This window comes from Cryptomeria japonica, chromosome 3 (assembly GCF_030272615.1).
Source record: "Cryptomeria japonica chromosome 3, Sugi_1.0, whole genome shotgun sequence".
Lineage (NCBI taxonomy): Eukaryota > Viridiplantae > Streptophyta > Pinopsida > Cupressales > Cupressaceae > Cryptomeria > Cryptomeria japonica.
The window spans coordinates 282739029-282749173 of NC_081407.1; positions in this window are offsets into that span (position 1 = coordinate 282739029).

Below are 10145 nucleotides of genomic sequence, written 5' to 3' on the forward strand. Positions count from 1 at the left end.
ATGCTATCAGGAATGCATCAGAAAAGAGGGGGGGCATCACTCGTCTAGGGAGTGCTCAACAGGATTTTAATTGTTGGATTGAGAGGAATGGCCTCTTGGAAATAGAATCAGGAGATTCTTATACTTGGACCAACGGGAGGAAAGGCTTTGGTAATATAGTAGAGAAAATAGACAGATTCTTCTGGCAAGGGGATTTTTCTACCTTTCCCTTCACCCCTCTTTGCAATGTTCTCTCATGTTCAGGCTCTGACCGCTATCCCATTCTGCTCACTTTAAAAGGCACTCAAGGATCAACCAGGACCCCCTTTAGATTCGAAAATATGTGGATGAAAGAGCCAAACTTTCTGATATTGATTGAAAAATGGTGGAAGGAAGAGTCCTTTGAGGGCTCAAAACTCTTCTGCTTCATAGCAAAACTAAAATTAATTAAATAGAAACTGCTTCAATGGAACTCCAAGCACTTTAAAAACATATTTTCGACAAAAAGGCACATAGAAGAGCAATTGGAAGCCCTAAATAACAGGATTATCAAAGTGGGCATGGACCAAGAATCTTTTCAGAAGGAAAGATCCCTCCTACTGGATTACGAGGATATCCTCTCCAAGGAAGAAATCTTTTGGAAACAAAAATCAAGGGAGAATTGGCTCAGGATGGGGGATAAAAACACCACGTTTTTTCACAATGTTACTAAAATCAGAAGAAACAAGCATATAGGTGAGACATTGTCAATATGTCCTATTGTCATTTGGTCCTTTGTCCTTTAAGGTCTTTGCTTCATTTCAACTTCCCAAGGTTGAGTCTTTAGGTTTGCATTCCAAAAAGTTTGTCAAAATCTTGAAAAACAACAAAAATATAGGTTGCATTCTTGCCATAGATTGCATTTAGTTGCATATCATACATCATCCTTTTAAAATCAAAAAAATCCCATTAGTTGCCTTGCATAGTGACATGTTTGTTGAAATGAGGTCTCAACCTTCTTACAAAGCCATGTCATCACAATTGAGAAATCAATCATGTCAATCCAATCTCTACATGCCTCAGAACTTGGATCAAACTTATCATGATGATGTAAATGTCCAAATACAAAAACTAGAGGAGAAACTAGCTCAAGACAAGGAGATTTTGGAACAAAAAGTGAAAAACATTGAGAAGAAAAGATCACAAATGTCCAAAATGTTTCAAAAATTTCCAGGTCGAAATCCAAATATTGAGCCAATTGATGTAAGATCTCTTATCGAACAATCAAACATACCAGATCTCCTCTCACAAATAGAGATGATGAAACAATTTCAAGAAAAGAGACAACAACATTATGTGCCTTCACAACAAGAACAAGAAGGTGTTTACTATCAATCAGATTTTCAACCATCACAACCAATTGTTCAACATTTCCAACAGACACAACCAATGGTCCAACATATACAACCAACACAACCACTGGTCCAATTTCAACAATATGTCCAACCAACTATACAATGTCCACAAATAGTTCAACCAATGGTGGAATATCAACAAGTTCAATCAACATATCAATGTCAACAACCACAACCAAACATTCAAAAACAAAACTTGCAACATGCACCAAGCCAAGTTTTGAACATGTCAAACCAATTTGATCAACATCTAGTTCAAATCAAAACATGACATTAGACCATAACCAACTCCTTTCCAAACAAGTTCAAATTCCAGATACAACCATGTCAAAACCTCGAAAGAAAGGTGGCCTTATTGCAAGGATCTTAAGGAAATTACCAAGTGAGTTCTTTGAGGAAGATCAAAATAATACAGTTATGTCTAGCAATGCCTCATCCCCCTACAAACAAATTGACTCTCCAGTGGCATCTATCCCTACACCTTTAGAAGTTTCACAAGAACCTTCCATATTGTCCTCATCAAACAATACACCCAAGGATGAAATTATCCAAGGGCTATCCATAGTTGATTGCCAAGATAATCCAATTCATGATGCACATCCTTGTCATGTTTCAGAAATACAAGACCCAATGCCACCATGCACTTTATTTCCATTACCTATTTTAGAAGACCCCATTCGAAGTCCCTCTTCCTCATGTTCAAGCATTGATTCCTTGTCATAATCCATCACAAATGTTCAAAGTGCATTTCCTTCATGCCAAAACATTGATCCCTTGTCAGAATCCCCCATGCATATCCAAAGTCCAACCCCATGTCAAGAGGATAATTTAGAGCATGAAGAAACGTGTCTTGAAATAGATGAAGATCAAGATCTTGAAACCTTATCATCCCATCCAATTGTTGACCAAGATCCCATTTCCCCAGACACTCGCAATGATTCACTTATTCCTGTCAATTCTATCCAAGAACTCAATGTCCTTTCAAATCCCATTGACATTCCACTTTGTAAGAAAGATCAAGATATCCCTTCCATCCTTTCCGATGATCTCATTAAAAGTCAAGAGCAAAGCACCTTTAAAGAGGATTCCAATGATCTTCCTCCTTGTCAAGATCAAATTATTCCTTTAAATCCTCCACAAGATCTTTTTGTTCCTCCATCTCCTCGTCTTAATGCTCCATATACACTCCAAGATCGCATTTCTTTTGATGATCCCATTATTTCTCCCATTCCATCTCTTGAAGAGCCCGTCATTGAACCATGTCCACTACACAATCCTAGTCCCCCTCATGATTCTAATGTGTCAGTGCAAGATGTTCATGAACCCTCGACATGCATAATGGGTTCTTCCACTTTGGTGCAATCTGATCCACTTCAAGATCTCATTATTTCTCTCATATCATATCCACCTCATAATGGACTCACATCTTCTTCCCAAAGAAAAGAGTATCCTACAAGTCAAGATATTCATAAAGGCAAAGGAGTAGACCTTCATGAGAAAGAACCCCTCCATATCAAAGAAGATCTTAAGGCTCATGTCTACACAACTCACTCTCAAGACGTTGGTATCCCTCCATCAAAATCAAAACATACACCTTCCCCATCATACTTTCCATCCATCTTAGGTCCTTATATCCCTTCCTCCTCTATGCAAGGTCAACAAAGGCACACATCCTTGAGTAAATTTCATCAATCCAAAAGAACTCCATTTCATTCATATCCATCCATGCATTCCTTTCCCCCTCCAAGCAATTTGGATGCCAAGTATAAAAGTCATAAGTCTAAAAATCCACATGTATTCAAGGATCAACATGTCCAATATAATCAACATGTCAAAACAAAGAAAAAATTGATCTATAAATGAAAAGAAATATCCAAAAGGCCACAAAGGCCCACTGAGCAAAATAAAGCAAAGTCAAAATATATATGGGTTCCTAAATCCCTTATGCAAGCAATGCACACCAAAGAACAACAAAAGCATGAAAAATCAAAAACCATGTGGATCCCTAAGCGGCTCCTTGAAGCACAAAAGCCTAAAGAAACATCCAACTTGGCATCCAAAGTTGCTATTCCTCCATCCAACCCTCTTAGATTTGTTCCTCCATCACCATCTTCATCCATTTTGGGCCCTTATGTCCCAAAATCCCAAGCTATTCCTCCATCCAAATCTCACAATCTGAGATCCATTCTTCCTCCATCAGTCCATCACCCCTCAAGGTGTGTGCCAATGTTGATCTTGCCTTCATTTCCATCCACTGAAGCCCAATTCTTCCAATACCCTATCCATTATCCAATGCATATTTTCCATCATTCGATCCCTTTTATCCCATCCTTTGCATAAATCGTTGCCTTAGTTTCGCCTTTCCATGTCCTTATCCTACCAACATCTTTGAGCATACTTTTAAAGGTCATGGTCCATTTTTTTTCAAGGCTACTATCCAAAAAAAAAAAAAAAAAGACGCTTGAGTCCTTATTCCATCCCCTATCATGTGTCCATCTTCTATTGAAAAAGTCAAAATAAAAATATTATTGAAAAAAAAAAAGTGAGAAAAAAAAGAAAAAAAAAAAAGTAAAGCAAAAATAATTCGTCCACTGGTGAAAACCTGGCAAACAGGCGCCTTGGGCAAGTACCATGATGAAAACCTGGCAAACAGGCGTCATGCGCAATCTATGAACTTCTTGCATACCGTACTTGGGGACATGTTTTATCCTATCATATCCTTTTGTCCTTCATTGTTCCATCATCCTATCGAACCCCTGTCATTACCCTTCATATCCTATTGTCCCTCATGTACATATCCCCTTTTCCACCTTTGATCTTGACAAGGCTGAGGATCTTCATGAGCATCATGCATCTTGTTTGCAACTTTTAGTCCATCATAGCTTTTGGTCTTTATCCATTTGATTATTATAACCTTTCATCCATATTCCCTAGCTTATTGCAACTTTCTGCCACTATCCCTTAGCCTACCTCGACCTTCAGTCTATGTCCCTTATCCATTCTTGGTCTTTCTTATCCTATCCATATCTTATCACTATCCATACACTCTTTTTTTTCATTCCTTGATCTTGGTCTGTAATAAGGACACAAAATTTAAACATGGATTCAAAAACCTCTTGACATGTCCCTCATGCCATGTCACTGCTTTACATTGTCCTATCCAGTCTCTTGTCCCATTGTCTCCATAATAAAAGACCTTTGGCTTCCCTCTCTCCACCAACATTTCAGCAAGCCTATTTATTCACCTGTCATATTCCTTGCCTTGCTAGACACTGGGGGCAAAATCATAAAGAGTCCTATAAAATATCAAAAAATGCCCCAAAATAATTCAAAAACATTCATAAAATGTCTTGAAAAAATCCAAAAAAATCAAATAATGTCCTGAAAAAATCCCTAAAAATCAAATAATGTCCTGAAAAAATCCCTAAAAAGTCAAATAAAGTCCTGAAAAATGAACAAAAAAATTGTAAAAAACTCGAAATTCCTACAAAGTGAAAAACATAAAAATCTAAAAACAATTTCTTTGGCATTTTGCATTTTGTCAATAAATGGTCCCCTTTGTGCATAGACAGATCGTTGAGCATACATCCAACGACAATCAATCAAACATTGTGCTTTAAATGAAATCACGCATTAACAGATGAACTGTTCAACCAAGCAAGCATTCAACCTGATCACAGTTGTCACATCAATCCAAATAACATCAATACCCTTGGTCCTTGTCAACATTATCATGGGTCTTATACAGGGTGTGGTATACTCGAAACTAGACTGTGTCCTGTCATCGACGGGGTACCGCATTCCCTGAAACCAGACAACATGATCATTCTTGTTTTCCACTTTTGACAATGACGATCAGTCTATTTGTTTGCCTTGGTTGAATTTGTGTGTCTTATCTTTTTACTGATTTATCTTTGGCTTCGATCATGTTCCTATGTTGCTTGATGATGTCACTGAGTGATTTAGAGTAATCGGGATGGTTCATGGTCCCTTTTGTTTTTTGTTGTGTTTGCTGTTTGTGGAATGTTTGTCACAAACTGGGGCAACTATATCATTGGGTGTCTGTGATAAGTACGTTCACTTTGTGAACGCCACACATACCTCGACCCTTGATGTATGCACCCTAGGATGCTTCACTCATTCCTTGTGTGCGATGTGTCTGTCTTTTGCAAAAGGGGTTGCTTTCCATCTCTAGCCTTCAATGTCATGATGCTTTGCATCCGCTTTGCTACATTAAATAAAGGTTCTCACCTACTTATGTGCATTTGTGAAAGCAAGTTTTCCTTCATCTCTAACTATCCTCTGTCTAATTTCTTCTTACTAACATTTCTTTCGTCAGTCTTGGTAGTCCGTTTGAACCTATCGTCTTCTGTCATTCTTATTGATCACTTGGCCTCTTTTCTGGATTTTTCCAACCAATTCCTCGAGGGAGCATGCATATGTCATTGTTATTGTCTGGGGCATTTTCATTATTGTTCTTTGAAACAACGCTTAAAATCGCATTGTCTCAAAGAGGGGCAAAATGTAGACTTCTAAAAATGGTCAACGCTTGTGGAGTCATACTTTAACATTTGCACATTGCCTTATTTTAGGGTTCTTGCGTCGCATTAACATTTCTTCTATGTTGCGTACTTGGTCTTTATCATTTGCGAGCATCGAGTCCTTCTACCATAACCTCATTTTTCTCGCTTTCGAATTAGGTCTCGTCAATAGCAATCTTCAGTCATGATTTTGGTCGATCTTATCCTGTCGCATCATGGTGTGTGCTCATTTATCATCATTTTGGACATCGTCAATCCTAATCGATGATAGAATTAGGGTTTTGTCCTCTTGTCAATCTCGTCATTTTGCGATCGATTCGTCATCGATCCTTGTCCTTGTCAATCTCGTCATTTTTGCGATCGATTCGTCATCAATCCTTATCAACTTGTCAATCTTGTCATTTTACGATTGATTCGTCATCGATCCTTATCCTTTTCAATCATGTCAATTTGGATCGATTAGTCATTGTTCCTCATCAATTGGCGCCTATCAATTTGATCTCCTTGTCAATCTTGGTCAATTTGTCATTGATTTTTGTCAACCAATCTCAATCATTTATCAACATTGGTCCTTTGTCAATTAGAATCATGATCAAACCTACATTAATTTCTTGTTGTCTTGACCTAATTCCTTGTCCTCTTATTTCTAGGGTTTTATGATTTGTTCATTTAATCCTTTTTCTTCTTCTTTGTGGGTTAAATAGTCTATTTATTTAGTCCTAGGTCTCTTTCATGAATTAATTAATGGATGAAAACCTATTAATTAATTCACCTAATTTCTATTTCATCTTTTTCCTCAATTTTCTAATTTGCTAATTTCTCCTAATTTCTAATTTCTATTTCTATTTCTATTTCAATCTTGTCATAATTTGTCATGCATTTTGCATAGCAACTTGTCATAATTTGTCATACTCCTTGCATAGCAAATTGTCATTTGTCATAATGTTGCCATTCTTGATTTGAATTTCCTTTCAAATCTCTTCATGCTAATCTTGTCCTCTCTCCAATTTGTCTATAAATTGGATGACTTTCTTCAATCAATGAATCAGTCAATCACATTTTCGAGTAACCTTATGCTACGAATTTCATCTCTCAACAACTTGCTTTCTACTTGCATTTTGCACTTGTAGGTGAGATCCACATCAAATTTGAAGGTGAAAGAAGAACAATGGAGCCACATGAAGGAGATATCTGTGTCGGTTTGCTTCAATTTCATGATCTTGTCTTTATGTCTTCATTGATTGGATTGGGATTGTTTTCATAGATGCTTTAGGTTTTGTGGTTGTCCTAATTGTTATTGCTTTAATGATTTTCAATTTCCTGATCTACAGGATATCTAAACTACAACTCAGAGATGACCAATTTACTAAGGACCCAGAGATCATAAAAGAGGAGGTCATCTCCTACTACTCCAATCTTCTGAATAACAGAGAAGGATCACATCTTCAGGAACAAAAGAAGCTACTGTCTATGATCCCAAAAATCATATCTGAGGAGCAGAATCAGAGTTTAAATGGGAAAATTAAAATGGAGGAAGTTCTTCAAGCCCTAAACCAACTCCCTTAAGGAAAGGCACCAGGGCTGGATGGTTTCCCTTCAGATCTCTATAAGAAATGTTTGCATATCCTAGGGCAGGAACTCTTAGATGCCTTAGAGTGTTCAAGAAGATCAGGGAAAATCCTCAAAGAGATTAACAATACTTTTATAGCACTTGTCCCAAAGAAGGAGAAGGCAGAAAATCTGGGAGACTACAGGCCTATTTCATTATGCAATACAGTCTATAAAATCCTCTAAAAAATCATGACTAATAGATTGAAACCTCTCATGAATAGCATCATCTCAGAAGAGCAGACAAGATTTGTCCCGGGCCGATCAATTCTCGATGGAGTGATCATAGCACAAGAAGCAATCCACACCCTTCAAAGCACAAATAGACCAGGTATGTTAATAAAGTTAGATATCACAAAAGCTTATGATAGTGTAGATTGGTGTTTCCTTTGTAAAACTCTGCAAGCTTTTTGGCTTTGACAAGCATTGGATAAACTGGGTTTTTGAGTGCATATCTACGCCCAAATTTTCAATATTAGTCAATGGAAAGCCAGCTGGTTTCTTCTCTTCATCAAGGGGCATCAGGCAAGGGGACCCCCTTTCCCCCTTCTTGTACATAATAATGGGGGAGGCTCTAGGAAGAGCCATAAAAGCCAGTTATGCCAGCCAACAACTAGAAGGAGTCAAAATAACAAAAGATTTTGTAGCAACCCATCAGCAGTTTGCAGATGATAATCTCTTATTGGGAGCAACAAAAATAAAGGAAGCCAAGCACCTAAATCGGATCTTAGAAATGTATGGAAGGGCATCAGGCCAACTAAGAAATAAGGACAAAACTAAAGTCTTCTTCTTCTCAACAACAATTCCACTTCAGACCAGAATTCTTAGAATCTTGAATTGCAATGCAGGAAACCTTCCATGTTCCTATTTGGGCATCCCAATAGACAGAGGCTTGAGGAACACCAAACTCTGGGATCCCTTAAAAATTAAAGTTGAAAGCAATGCAAATGCCTGGAAGGGTAAATGGTTGTCTTGGGTGGGCAGATTAGTCATGATCCAAGTAGTGATCTCGGCTCTACCAACTTACCTTCTATCCATTTTATCCCTAACATCTAGTGCCAACACCTTCATTATTAAGAAGATGAGGGATTTCTTTTGGCAAAACACTGAAGAGAAGCATAAGATCGCACTAATAGCTTGGGACAAAATTATGAAACCTAAGTCAACGGGAGGCTTAGGCATCAAGGATTTTAGATTTCAAAATATAGCTTTGGGGGCCAAACTAGTATGGAAATTTATTAAAAACCCAAATGCATCCTGGGTCAGAATGCTAGCAACAAAGTATCTCTTTAATCAGAATAATTTAAACATCCTTAGATCAAGGACATTTCCGAAAGGACCAAGAATATGGAACTTCATCATTTCTTGTAGAAACCTGATTTCAAACTCAGTCTCTTGGGATATCCATGATGGTTCAACAAGCCTATTCTGGGAAGACTCTTGGGGTGGTTACCCTCCCCTGGCAAATATAATTCATATTCTTGCAACAGAAAACTAGTTCAAACACAATTGGGGAGTCAGAGTCAAAGACTATATGGAAATAGAAGAAATACCAAACACACTAAGCTGGAAGTGGAAATCAATGGAGGGCCTACCAATCCCAAGGGAGGACTTGGAAGTACTTTTAGGTCACCTACAGGCGAGAAACATCACCCCTAGAAGAGGGGAAGATTCACTTATCTGGGAGCCTTCCAAAATAGGACAATATAACTCAAAGGATGGATACACAATTCTGGTTAGCCCATTGGAGTTCAACAATCAAAACATCCCCCTCAAGATGTTCTGGAGCCCCAATGTCATCCTGAAAGCAGGCATCTTCCGATGGCTGGCAATTCAAAAAAAAATTCTAACGACAGATAGGTTCACAAGAATGGGATATGAAGGACCATCAAGGTGTATACTTTGCAAAGCCCAATCGGAGACAGTGGACCACCTCCTTTTGACCTGTCCCTTTGCCTCTAAATGTTGGAGATGACTCTGTGCAAAATTGGAACTGATCCTAGTTTTGCCGAACGATATTAAGCTTCTATTCCAGAGCTGGCCTCTACACTCAAAAGAGAGCTTGCTGAGCCAAATTATGGAAATGGCTCCCTCATGCTTAATTTGGGAAATCTGGAAAGAAAGGAACCACAGGCTTTTTGAAGGTAAAGCTAGAAACCAAAAATCAATACTAAATTCAATAGAGTCGGCAACAATGGATTCAATCAATAGCAGAACATCCTTTGCAATGAATTAGCCCAAAGTTTTCTCCTCATGGGATAGGAAAATTAGTCAAAACTGGCAAGGAATCATTATTCCCTCTCTCTCTCTCTCTCTCTCTCTCTCTCTCTCTCTCTCTCTCTCTCTCTCTCTCTCTCTCTCTCTCTCTCTCTCTCTCTCTCTCGCCATAACCCAATTTCAAGGAAAGAAGCAACCTGGTCTCCCCCGAAGCCAGACTGGGTGAAACTGAACTTTGATGGGGCCTCTAAAGGCAACCCAGGCCCCTCCGGAATAGGCTATGTCATCAGAGACTAGTCAGGAGCAATCATCGGGAAAATGGCTAAACCAATCCCTCCGGACACTAATAACATAGCAGAGTTCACCGCTCTACTATTAGGCCTGAAAGACTGCATTAATCATGGAA